We start from the raw sequence: 13949 nt of genomic DNA, 5'->3' as shown, positions 1-13949 counted from the left end.
GTAAACTAGAGTTAAGAATGGTGACTGCCTCATACGGTTATTGAGAAAATTCAAGAAGTTAATGTATATAAGGCACTTAGCATGACACCTGGCACATGGTAAGTACTCTCTCCCATTTAAAAATCTAATCTACAGTTACTGCTACTAGTATTATGATGTGTGTGTGCACTGGATCATGAGGTAAAAGGTACTTTTCTTAGTAGAGATCATGGCCAAAAAATTTGAAGGCCATTGCCCTCAACTATTTTGTCTCCCTTTTAAGCAGGTCCTATGGAATTTTCAAATAACCCTCTGATAATATATTACTGAATTTGGCTCTACTCCTGTGAACACGGAGAGATTAGACATTTGTACTCTGGCAATCCAGCTATTGGAGAAGAAGAGGTGGAGGTGGTACTTGGGTAATCAGGAATAATTGGTTATCATTTCTAATAGTCCAGTGGGAACTATCAGAATAAAAGAAGATCCACAGAGAATGTAACCAAAAATGGCAATGGGAATGAGATTGGACAATAGAATCTTTGAATTTAAGTCTGTTTTCCCTATGCTCATCAGAAATTTGAAAACTTGAAGCAAAGTTATACAGTTGCTTTTTTAGTGACATATAAGGAGTCTAGAAAAACTGCCCATTCTCATGCTCTAGAAGTCCCAGCCATCTCCCCAAACCTGTATTAGACTTAGGGAAAGCAACATAATGTGGGACAGTGGATAAACACTGGCTTTGAAATCTGGAGACCAGGGCTGGATTCCCAGTTTTACCGTTTACTAGCTGTGTGGCTGTGAGTGGGCCACGCAGGTCATACATTTTCACACATTTTTGGGATATATAATATCTAATTTTCATTTCTATAAAATGTGTTATACCATTCCCTCTACTCTCATCCTTAAAGGGAAGACGTAAGGACCGAATGAGGTAGCGTCTTTTAAAATATTTAAGATCCACAATTTTGAGGCGTTTTCTGTAACACTGTGGATTGACATGTCACGCCGAAATCTTGATCACAGTATGTTTCCTGATATGAACTCACCTATCTTTACACAGTCATCTCTCACTCTTTCTCCCTTGAACTCTGTGTTCCAGCTATATACCTGTATATGAAAGGGAGCAGGGCATTTTATAAAACATGTATATCAACAAATACATAAAACACTTTTTAATTTTATAAGATGTCATAGTCTCTTTTTTGTCTCATCTTCACACTCATCTTCTATCTGCCCAGAACATTTTCCCACCTTCTCATTATGGCGCTGCAATCAGATATTCCCTTATCTCGGCAGCATTTTTCTCTCCCAAGTCCATTTATGTATCCTATCTCACAGCCCCTGTATTTCCCTTGCTCCTTTGTATTGTATTTGTTTCTGTTTACAATTGACTTTTTCCTTGTCTGTACTAGTCTCATAATGTCTAATTTGTCACTGACAAATTCTCAGTATTTTTCAGCATCTGAAACAATAGTTGCTCAATAAATGCAAATATTGATTTAAAAATCATCATCTCATCAAATAAATTATGATCATACCTTGACTGATGGGGGCTGTAAACCAGAACAAATTCTTGGGCAATCAGGTGTGAAGACGGCAAATTAGGACGGCAAGCCAAACTGAAAGTAACAAGCCACTATTGTAACAACAGTGCAGGCAAGATGCCAAAGGAAAAAGGCACGGACTACTCAGTGTTCCATTCCCCCCACAACGTAGCACCGCACACGGGGGGTTTGACGACACGCTGCACAGCCGGGTGGGGGATGGGTGGGAGCGGTTTGTCTTACTGCTGAAGAGCTCAACTCCACACACTTTGGGGACAGCCCAAGTGAGATGCAGAGACTACCTCATCACGGACTCAAATGCGTTGACCATTGAAGGTATTGATCAGTTGGCTCAAAGGATCTGTCCCTGAGCCAGAATTCTTAGCCTAGGCCAGGGCCTGGCAGATGGGACAGCTTTCCAGGCTGTTTGGGCAGCTTCTAACGACAGCGGTCGTCCAGCACGTAAGTACCGTCCCAGGACGATGTCTACATTTCCCTGGGCCGATCTCTCGAGGATCCGGGAAGCAACCGGCTGCACATCTGCTGGCTCTGGAGTGGAACATAATTTGGTCCCCAGGTTTAGCTGACCTAAACAATCGGCTGGGTCAGCGTAGGGATTTTTGGGATAAGCATCCACATGGGTAACAAAAAGCCTGGAAGACGCAGAGCCAATTTTTATCCAAATGCCTCATCCCCACAAGTGGGGCTTGGTTTGTATGCCCAACCAAATGACCAGCCCATTAGGCACAGAGCAGAGTCAGGTAGGACCGTGGTCTCTATGTAGTCCACCAAGAGGACCCCCAGCTACAGCATTTTTCCATCAGGCTTTAGTGACAAAGGCAAGCGAAATGACACATGGATAATATTCTACAACAAAGAAGTATTCAGTAGTGGGAGCTGTAACAATGGAGAATGTAGGGCCCTGAAGGAACCCACTACCCATAGCTGGCCCTGGCCAAGGGTCCCAGTGGTAATGGCCTCAGTCCCAAAACTGGAGAGTGTGATCGTCCTCTCTGTCACCCCAGTGCCCAGAGACGCGGGGATTACAGTCACCTGTGCACCAGTATCCCCAAGGCCCATGAAGCTCAGTTCTCCTCCACCACTGCATTGAAGTCTGCCCCTGGCACGGGGCCTCTGACCCCACCAGGAGACAGGGGGTCTTCAGCCTAACTCCGAGTCTTGTTTACTTGTGAAGGATGAGAGGTCCAGGGAAAGGTTGGCAGGGCTGTCTGACTCATCTCCAGGCTCACCGGGTGGGGCAGAGGGAACAGTATTTATGTCAGTCACAGAGGCCTTCCTGTGAATACCCTAGAGTAGCTGCCCCTGGGTCCCGCTGGCCTGGCTTCTGGCCATGAATTACCTGGCAGTGGGAAGCCTGCCTCACCAGGCTCGGGGCAGACAGCCGGGCAGTGGCTCCCTGGCTGGGACTCCTGGAGGTGGTGCAGGGTGGGCCAGTTTCGGTGCAGTACTAGCTTCCACTGGGGACGGGGATGTTGGCATCGAAAAACCTATGGCTGGATGGCATATACTCTCTACCCAAACTGGCACTGCATGGCTTCGGGTGGGGAAAGCCCCGTTGCCACCCTTACATTGCCTTCTCTCTGTCCATGAGTCTTTGAGGTGATTGCAGTGAGCTTCCCCTGCATGGCATCATGGAGCCCGAGGGAGGCCAGCAGGGGCCCGTCCAGCTGCTGGACAGAGTGGAGACTGTGCTGCTCTGGTCACCGCTGCTGCTGGAGTTGGGATCTTGGTGGTGGCGGCCACTCTCCAGGGCACTCTGAAGGAGGGAACCTGGAGTGACACTGCCCACAAGGCACCACTTTCCCTCACTAAAATGAACAAGATTATCTCTTTTGTCATACAGGCAAGATGTGATGTAGACGAACCAAATTTCTAAGGTCTCCTGGGGCCACTGAGTGAAGCAACCCTACCTTCTCTTTCACAGGAGGCATGAGTCTCAACAACTTCCTTTGCTACCAGGGCTACCAGGCATGGTCAGCGTCAGGGAGCTGCTTAAAATTAATGTTACTAGACACAGCTCAGCTGGGCCTCCCAAAGTCTCTGGCCCGCTTGTCAGAGGACCATGCGCAGTGCTTGGGGCAGTTTTCTTGGGGCCCCTGTGTTGGATTTCTTATTTGACCCACTTGGGGGGCTCAGCCAGGGTGTCGGAGGGTAAAGAGAAGGAGCAGTAATTAACTGTAGAGAGGCTATAAACAATCTGCTAGCACTAGGGAAGTGCTCTTGAGAGAGGAAGGAGGCAGGGCACAGCCATTCAAGGAGTAACACAGTCGTTAACACCAGGATGGCGAGAGATTCAACCTCCTGTAGGCCTTGGGAAATCTGACCTCCAGCAGACCTTGAGCTTCATTATACGCCCATTGTTATATGTTAACATGGTGAACAACATGCCCCCAGGCACCATGGCAGTCCCAAGGCTAGCCACAAAAGGTCAAAGAGTGGGAAGTGGCCAACTTCCTGGGAATCCTCGCCCCTTCCCCAAGGTAGTTAGACTGGTCCTTCCACTTATTAGCATATGCAGGCACTGACCTCAAGAAAACTGGCAACACAGCACCTCCCAGCTGCCCCTCCTCTCCCTCTTTGGAGACGGCCCGCACTCTGTCTACGGAGTGTGTACCTACTTTTACTCTAATCTGAGCACCCAATCCCCACATCTCGTGGCCTTTCTTCCTATCGTTTGAAACAGCCTATGCTCTATGCAGTACGTATCTCTCTGAATAAATCTGCCTTTACTCAACTGTGGCTCCCTCTTGAATTCTTTCCTGCATGAAGCCAAGGACCCACACTTGGCGAGGCACATCCCAGGGGCTCAACCAAAGCTGGGGACACGGCCCTCCTCACGCCCCACATCCGTTTTTCCTGCATCACTCTGAGGAACCATCTGGGTTTTGCTCTTCCCAAACAGCATGGTGCTCCGTTAACCACCCTGCTTACTGTGCCAATTTGTCAAGGTGTGGAGGTGGTCACTTAGGGCAATGAGCCAAATGAAAGTAATAATCCAGCCTTTATTGCCTGGGTGTGACAACCCAGGCCAGAGACAAAGAAAAAGGCACTGGCTCCTGAGAATTCCATTTTTTCCCTCCACAGAAAGGCGCTGAGTGCGGGGCAGCTGACAGGCAGTGCAGGTGGGAGATTACCTCGCTGCCAAGGAGCACCTCTGAATTTTTAAGAGCCCAGGGGTGCAGGAAGACAGGAAAGGGCTACAAGAGGAAAAGCACTGAGTCAGTGGGGAGAAAAGTGCCTCAGTCAAGGCCCCTTGACATGGAGGTGCTAGTGGAGGTGCCTCAACCAAGGCCCCCAGCGAAGAGCCCCCTTAATGGAGGCATCTGGGTTAGGAATGCAGACAGTCTACTCCTGCGAGCACAGCTGGCCTGGGGGCCTGGGGGCCTGGGGGCCTGGGGGCCTGGGGGCTGAGTCCTTGACCGCAGCTCTTCCCAGCAAACTTCAGTGTCCTGGCTCTGCACTGGGCCTGGTGTAGGGGAGGGCAGCTTCCCCCATGAGGCCCGCCAGACAGAGCCTCATTGCCTGAGGTCAGGCAGGATGTCTGCATGGCGCTGGGCTCCTGACAAATAATCTAAGTAGGTCCAGATGGATAAAGAGACAGGGGTGGAAGTGGGAGGGAGAAGTAATATTGCAAACAGATCCAAAGCTAGACACATGAAGCCCCGCCCCAGCTCCAGAGCTCATTTCCCCCATTCAACACCAATTTCAATGCATCATTCCCATAAATCTATTTTCTTTTCTTTTTCTATTCCCGCTCTGCTGTAAGTTGGACAAGGAGAGATGGATAGCTCAGTAGAGCTCATATCCAAGAATGAGAACCAGGAAGCCCCAAGGAGGTCAAGACCAGATCCAAAGTCAAGTGAGGCAGACAGGAGTACTGGGAAGCTCAGATGAGGGTACTGAAGTTGTCTTTCATGTACATCTCAGTTCATGCCTATCGTTGGCTCCTAAGGAACACAGTTCCTTACTTCTAACCCCCTTCAATCTTCTATCAGAGAAAGTAAAACATGCATTTGAAGAACCTTGTGCCCAGTAGCATTGAGAGGCTAGCAATCTCTTTCTCTTCTCACAGCAACGCCTGGAGCCCATACCAGACATTCCAGCAAATAACACACGCCAGCAATTACAAATTTAACAGAGAAGGGAGGGTGGCCCAGCAACAGAGGAAGAGTGGAAGAGACATCTTACAATCTACTGAGAGATGAGCCCTGGCACCTCGGTTTTTAATTTTAAAAGCACTGCGTAATGTGCTGTATAGATGTGAGTTGCTTTCCTGTCTTGGATTTCTCCTAACTCATTTGCCACTGGTCTCAGCACCCCAGGAGGATAGAATTAACTTTATTTCCGCTGCCTCAGGTTTTCTTCCTATAAATAGTTGGAGAAAAATGGGAAAACAGTGTTTTATTTTCTTTATGAAGCTATCACAGGATTTGTAGCTGTGTAACCAAAGAACTAAGAGACAACGAGTCAGGGAATACAAAACATCTGCAACCAAATGAAGGTTCTCAGGGGGGATTTGAAAATGAGAGCAACTGAGAAGATAAGACTTGACAGAAAGAATATCAGCTTCTGCTTTGGTACTGCTCTGATCATGGCTCTCATCAATTATTTACACAAGGAAGATCTACATTAAAATGAATCATGAAATTCTGAATTGCTCCTTTACATTAATAATGAAACAACTGCACCAAATGCAAACAGACACCGCTAATAGAATATGAAATAATGCTTAACACACAAAGGGAAAGGGCCTATTTAAGTGAAACATCGAGGAGCTAATTAATGTACTTCCGTGAGGGCGATGGTCCGTGACCCAGATCGGCAGCCTTTACCTGTCAAAAGAAGTTGGTTTGTTTCATCGGCAGTTGTCATATTTAGAGCTACATTTAGACCTGCCCCAAGTCTTAAGTACCAGGGAGTCTGAGGGTAACCTGAACCACAGTAAATGGCCCAACAGAATTTCGGGACACAGCATGGACATGCCAGCTCAGGCTGGAAACCTGGCAAGTCCCAGGTGGAAGGCTTCTCTTTTCTATCTCTTCTCATCATCTAGTGGAAGCTTTAAGTACCATTCTCTGTCTCCCATATGAACACATCCTTGGTTACCTCTGCTCACAAAGACCTCTCTTCTCAAAATTTCTGCGGTGTATTTGCCCTGTCACATCCCAGCATTTGGTAGTATGGAGTCCTAGTTTTGCTACTGGCACTAATTTTTCCTATTTCATCCTAGGATGTATTAGATGTGGTCTCTACCCTCATAATTTTTCCCCAGGTTGGGGCAGGTTTCCAATCATCTTTCCTGGCCATGCATTAAAGAATTTCCGTGATCCTGGAAAAGGTCTAGAGGTATCAAGTCCATGGTAACACTGAACCTCTATTTGACAAGAATTTAAGAACACAGAAGACTGGGAAAAAAGAATGAAGAAAAATTAGGGAGAATGGCATGCCAAGAAGTGAACTGAATTTCACACAAGATCAGAACTCGAGTCTGGCTTTAATCATTTGCTGCTTAGGCAGTTTGGGGCTAGTCATTTAATAACACTGAGACTTGGTTCCTCCCTCCTGTGTAAAACAAAGAGAAAAGCACCTTTACCCAACTTCATGGATTGTCAGGATTGCTGAACATTAAATGCTTTGTATGTTGTATAAAGCCACTCACAGATACCAAAGCGCCTCTTTGGCATAGCAGGTAACAACACAGACTGTAGGTCACACCATGTGGGTTTGAATCCTAGTTTTGCAACTTCCTAGCATAGCATTAACCTCTCAATAGCTTAGTTTCCTAATTTGCAAAATAGGGATTACTATGGCATCTCACAAGACTGCTGTGCAAATTAAATGAGTTTCCTATGTATAGTGCACAGAGCCGCGGTGGTAAGCAAGCACCAAATCAACGTGGATCATTACTGCTTTACAAAAATGAGTAGGAACATGCTAGTGTAGCTTTTAAGCTGCTGCCCCGCACAGAAAGAGAGCTCAGTGGAAGTTATCAGCCCGGCTGCTGTGACTGTTCCAACAATGGTAAGAGACAGGTTAGGCATCCAGGATGACATCCTCAGATCTGTGCTTCTGGTGAGCAGTACCTTAAGGATGTTTGTTTTCCTCAATTAATGCTTTATTTATGTAATTACTTGAAAACATTCTACGCTTGAACCTGTTATAATATTCTCTGTACTGTGCTACAAACCATGCACATTTTATCATGCTGTGGTCAGAAGAATTACAATGTTCTTAAAAGCCATTCCTGATTTAACATACATGCTTGATGGGGAACTGAGGAAGAAAATTTGATATTTCATTCAAATCCTGAGATACGTAAAATTAAATATCTACCTCTAATCAGCAACCAAATGTTTGGAAATGGAATCCCATAAACGTGAGAAAAAAATGGTTGCAATAAAATTATTCAGACATGCTTTTGCAAAGATGAATGGTTCTTCTACAAGTCATGACCCACTAATGGTCAGTGGGCTAATCCAAGGTCCAGTACAAACAGGTTTCCTGTATTCTTTGTGGCTGACTCCCCTGTGTTCATGCGTCTTTATTATAGGTGGGAGCTCTAGTGTCAACCAGGGTCGGCAGCAAAGTGAGAAAGTAGCCACACTGGACGTGGCACAGAACAAGGTCAAAAGTGCCAGAAACTCTTCTTTTGGCACTCCTGTGAACACCACATCCTTCCTCTTCCATCTGCTCACAGGGGTTGGAATAAAAGTACAGAACTCTTCCAATAAACACACAGAATCTTGTTCTTTCCCAGAAATTTTACAACTACTCCTCAAATGATGCCCATAAACATAGCAACTGCCTGTCGGAAGCATGCAAATCAGGTCTAAATATCCATCCTTGTTCTCCCAGGCAATGCCGCCTCTCAGCACTTTGCTTCAGCAGAGACTCTGCAAGGCTCATGAGTGACCACCAGTGGCTAGGCCTGGCCCGTCCTTCTGTGGCCCCCGCCTCACTGTCCTGGCTGTTGGGCAGATGAGCAGAAGGGGAGTGAGAGTTAAAGAACAGGGAGTGTGGTGGAGGCTCCCAGCTGCTCCTCTCACTTGTCCAGACTGTGACTCTTCAGAGAAACTTAAAGTGCGCTTTTCCAAAAGGTGTGCTCCACAATGGTGTTAGATGCTGTGTGACAAAGAATGCCTTCCACAGTCCGGTGGTCTTGTAACTTGGGAAAATTCTAGGTTATACGAAGTTAAATAGGTTTTGCAATGGCAAACTTCCTCAGAACCTGTAGTGAGTATTCTAAGAAAATCAGCTGGTCTCTTGGCCAGTACCTCCACCAGATGACTTGTAATGATTTCTGGAGGGTGAGCTGAGAAACCTCAATAGTGCATTAGAGGGCGGAAGGGATAGAGAATTTCTCTGCCTGGACTCCTGCCATCTCCTGTCTCCCTCTGGTTAGCATCCTCCTTTTGGGGAGTTATTTCCCCGGCATTTCAGGGTTGCATCACCCGAGGAGATGGTGAGGGGAAGCCAGAGCCCCCCCCACACACACACACTGTGCAGCAGCAGGATGGGGCCACTGGAGACTCTGAGCTAAAGCTCTAGGCCCGGGGGAGTGAACTGCATGGCTGGCATGCAGCCCCCGCTGCTGAGGCACAGAGGCAGCCACGGAACAGCCGAGGCCTGGGTGGGAGACGCATGAGGTCGGGTGAGAGACTCTGGGAAAGTGCTGTCTTATTGGACTCTCTCCCCATTTGTGACACGTGCAAGAAGCCTGGTGTAAAGCAAAGCCAGTAACGAGAAGACTACACAGGGACCTCAAGAAGGTAGAAAGTGTTAGACACATGCTCTTGCTCCCAAGGAGTCTTGGGTGAGAAGGTACAAGGGGCACAAGAAACTACCAGTGAAGAGCCTAAGAAAACAAACACAGGTGAAACAAGTTCAAGGCGAGGTCTGGATCGTGTGTTCTCAGAGTGCAAAGGGAAGGGTGGTTCTGTGGGAAGCCAGAGAAAGAGAAGACGTAGGAGTGCTTTGTGTAAAAGGCCAGGAATGAGATGCGGAAGTCAGACTGGCTAAGAAGTGAGGTACGTAAAAGAAGAGGACATTCGATGGAATCCAAAACCGAGAGTGAGTTTTGTTTGGGAAGCCTTTCATTAAGACAACTGCCCAGCTTTAAGGTGGCTTTTTCTAACCCAGAAATAAGCATTTCTCCTTTGCACCTTCATGCATCCTGTACATACCACCGTAATTTTTAAAACTTAAATTAGTTAACATGTCCAGAAGTGAACTCTCTGATTGCTCCCTTTTCCTATGCCTGTTTTTCCTGCAGTTTTCTCCATTTACGTTAGTGAGGACCCTCTGTTCAAGCTGCTGAGACCAAAACCTTTGTCTCCTCTCCTCTGTCTGCTGTCTCATTCTCTACATTCATTCCATCCAGAGGTCCTCCTGGCTTGACCCGTAAAAGGTGTCCAGAATCGGATAGCACCTCCTGTTCAAGCTGCTGAGACCAAAACCTTTGTCTCCTCTCCTCTGTCTGCTCTCTCATTCTCCACATTCATTCCATCCAGAGGTCCTCCTGGCTTGACCCGTAAAAGGTGTCCAGAATCGGATACCACCTCCCAGTCTCAGCATGGAGACTTTTTAAGCCACCAGAATGATTGCACCAGCCTCCTAACTGGTCTTCCTGCTTTCAGTCGGGTGTATTCACAGTCTGTTGGTCACCCAATGACCAGAGTGAGCTTGTTAAAATCTATGTCAGCCACTTTTCTGCTGAAAACTCTTAAATAGTTCCCTCTGTTACTTAGAGTAAGAGCCCAGCTCCCAGCAATGGTCTTTAGCTGGACGTGATCTGGCTCCTGCTTGCTTCTTGCTGCCTTCTCCTATTATCCCTCCCCTTCACCCCTGTTCATTCTGCGCCAAACCACACAGGGCCATTCCTGACACTTCAGGCGTGTTTTTGCTCAAGGTCCTTCCATAGGCCAACCCCTCTGCCTGCAGTGCTTCTCCCCAGGTATTTACATGTCATGCCCCCCTTTGCCTTCTTTGTTTGTTTATGGCAACACGTCAAGGAGAACTTCCCTTGATTTTAAAACTACAGCCCTTTAACTCCAGTATCTTTATTCTCCTTCCCTGCTTTCTCTCCTCCCAAGCATTTATCACCTTCGGCACATATGATTTTTTCCTGCCTCCTTGCCAGAATGTAAACTCCATGAAGGCAGGGTTTTGGGGCTGCTTGCCCACTGCTTTATACTCAGTGTTTACAAAGGTAGCTGATCTATCACAGACACTCTAACAATAGGCAAAACATTTTCTGACATAAATCTTAGCAATGTTCTCCTAGGGCAATCAACCCAGGCAATAGAAATAAAAATGAAAATAAATAAATGGAATCTAATTAAACTTATAAGCTTTTGCACAGCAAAGGAAACTATAAGCAAAACAAAAAGACAGCCTATGGAATGGGAGAAAATATTTTCAAAAGATGAAACTGATAAGGGTATATTTTCCAGAATATATAAACAGCTCATACAACTTAATAAAAAAATAAACAACCCAATCCAAAAATGCACAGAAGACCTAAACAAGCAGTTCTCCAATGAAGACATATAAATGGCCAATAGGCACTGGAAAAAATGCTCACAATCGTTAATTATCAGAGAAATGCAGTTCAAAAATACAATGAGGTATCACCTCACACCAGTCAGAATGGCCATCATTCAAAAGTCCACAGACAATAAATGCTAGAGAGGTGTGGAGAAAAGGGAACCCTCCCACACTGTTGGTGGGAATGTAGTTCGGTGCAGCTGTTATGAAAAAACAGTATTGAGATTCCTCAAAAAACTAAAAATAGACTTACCATATGATCCAGAAATCCTACTCCTGGGCATATATCCAGAGGGAACTTTAATTTGAAAAGAAACACGCACCCCAGTGTTTATAGCAGCACTATTTACAATAGCCAAGACATAGAAACAACTTAAATGTCCATTGACAGATGACTGGATAAAGAAGTTGTGGAATATTTATACAATGGAATACTACTCAGCCATAAAAAATAATAAAATAATGCCATTTGCAGCAACATGGATGGAACTGGAGATTGTCATTCTAAGTGAAGTAAGCCAGAAAAAGAAAGAAAAATACCATATGATATCACTTATATGTGGAATCTTAAAAAAAAGGCAAATGAATTTATTTAGAAAACAGAAACAGACTCATAGACATAGAAAACAGAATTATGGTTACCAGTGGGGAAAGGGGTGGGAAGGGATAAATTGGGAGTTCAAGATTTGCAGATACACACTACTATATATAAAATAGATGAACAACAAATTTATACTGTACAGCACAGGGAACTATATTCAATATCTTGTAGTAACCTATAATGAAAAAAAGAATATGAAAACAAGTATATGTATGTATATGAATGACTGAACAATTATGCTGTACATCAGAAATTGACACAACACTGTAAACTCACTATACTTCAGTAAAAAAAAAAACTTACCAAATGAACAATGAATTAAATAAAATTTGGTTACTTTCACATGTCTGTCTACTATCATGTGAGCTTCTAAAACCATGAAATATTCTATTTTAATCATTAGCCCAGAGCACACAACTTGGCTCTTTGTGAGGTCTTAATAATATTTCGGACATGAATGAAGGAGAGAACACTGAGTTAACTTTTAGCACTTGTTACACAGAAACGTGTTGTTTGAAGACAGGTTCCAAAGGAGGTGGGTGACAGAAGAGGGAGGAAACAAACATTTGTTGAAGACTTGCTACCTAATCTGCATACATTTTCAAAATAACCACTTGGGATAGAAAGCAGTGACTGCCCAGGTAAGAGATGAGACACCTCCATGCCAGAGGGTTCTGGTAGCCTGTCTACAGTCTCACAGCTGGAGAGGCAATGCTCTCGAACATCCAGTCTGTCACATGGTGCCTGTGTGACCTGATGCTTACTGCAAGCCTAACGCTTGATTTGAACAAAATGTCCCCAAGGATAAACTAGCCTTCACTTTGCCTTAATGTTTAGACTGATCATTTCTTCCCCTTTGTGGGTTTTTTTCCTCTCTACTGAAGGGAGTCGATTGTGTGTTAAGCCCCAATTTAAATTTCACTAGATAAATGTTCAATTCTCTTAAATCACTCACTTACAGCCCAGTCTTTCCTGCTTTTCCGGTGATTTTACCTCCACCACCATCAAAGATCCTTCCTCAATTATTTGCATATTTAGTTATTTATGATTAAATGAAATCATCATCTTTATTTAATTTGCAAAGGCTCGTGGGATCCGGTAGCAAGCCAGATGTGTGCAATTAGGCTGGGTACCACAAGGAACACCCCAATCAGCAGCTTGTGGGCTGCAAGCTTGCTCATTAATGTTTCTCTTTGCTTTCTACAAGTTTGTGCCTGGCAGTTACTCTGCGGGAGAACTGACCTGGCAAAATGAAGGTCTTTATTTATTTTTTAATCCCAACTGATCTTTGAAGTTTTCTGTCTCAGTTCACCTGGTCAGGAATGGAAAAGTCACTGGTTCTGAATTAGAAATTGCTTTACTTGGGTTTTGCTTTTGAATGAGACATAAAAGTTAAACTCCTTTTCCAGCACACCTTTTCCAGCTCGAACAGTCACAGCTAAGAAAGGAAGCCTTGAGAAATCCAGTTATGTGCCTGAAGATTACATCACATCACCTCTTAATGCAATGCATGTAGAGATGTATTTAGGCAGAGGGACTCTTGATCATGATCAAGGCAGTTATGCAGAAGAGAGACATGCAAAAAGGGAAAGGTACTCCTAATTGCATAGGAAATAGCTCAGATATAACTAGAGCATCTCCCTGGAAAAAAAAATCAGAATTAAACAGGCCATCTGCACTATCCCTGATTAGAGAAAAGGAGTAAAATTCAATTTACTTTTACGAGATGACCACGGAAGCAATAACATTGTGAAGAAGCACCTCATTCATAACATGAGTAAGGCAACCCAGCTTTACAAGTTTCTGTGTTTTCATAGACTTAGTGGAGAAAAACAAAAGGGGCTTGATAATATAATTTGTGGCTTATTTTCTCCATGAACTTGTCATTTTTCTGCAAGTGGCTGGGAGTGCTTAGTTGAAGCACTAGTCAGTGGGTCATCTCAGGGACTGGATTATCTCAGAGAGGCTGGAAGATGAGCCGGAGTGAAGACAGCAGAAGAATTAAAACTGCCTCAGAGGTTTTAAGGAAAGTTGAGAGGGGATACCAACAGCAAGCACTGAGCCTAAAAGTCACATTGGGATTGTAAAAAAGGACTATGAAACAAACAAGCAAAAACCCCAGACACATAGGTAGGGATAGATTAAAAGTAGTTAATGCAACAAAAACACAAAGCAATTTTTTAATGCCCCTTATTATGTTAAATATTCACATTTAGAGTAACCTCTCTGTACCTGTGGATGCAGAACCTGGAGAT

Source organism: Camelus ferus, chromosome 10 (genome assembly GCF_009834535.1).
Source record: "Camelus ferus isolate YT-003-E chromosome 10, BCGSAC_Cfer_1.0, whole genome shotgun sequence".
Lineage (NCBI taxonomy): Eukaryota > Metazoa > Chordata > Mammalia > Artiodactyla > Camelidae > Camelus > Camelus ferus.
Note: the sequence above shows the minus strand (reverse complement) of the source record.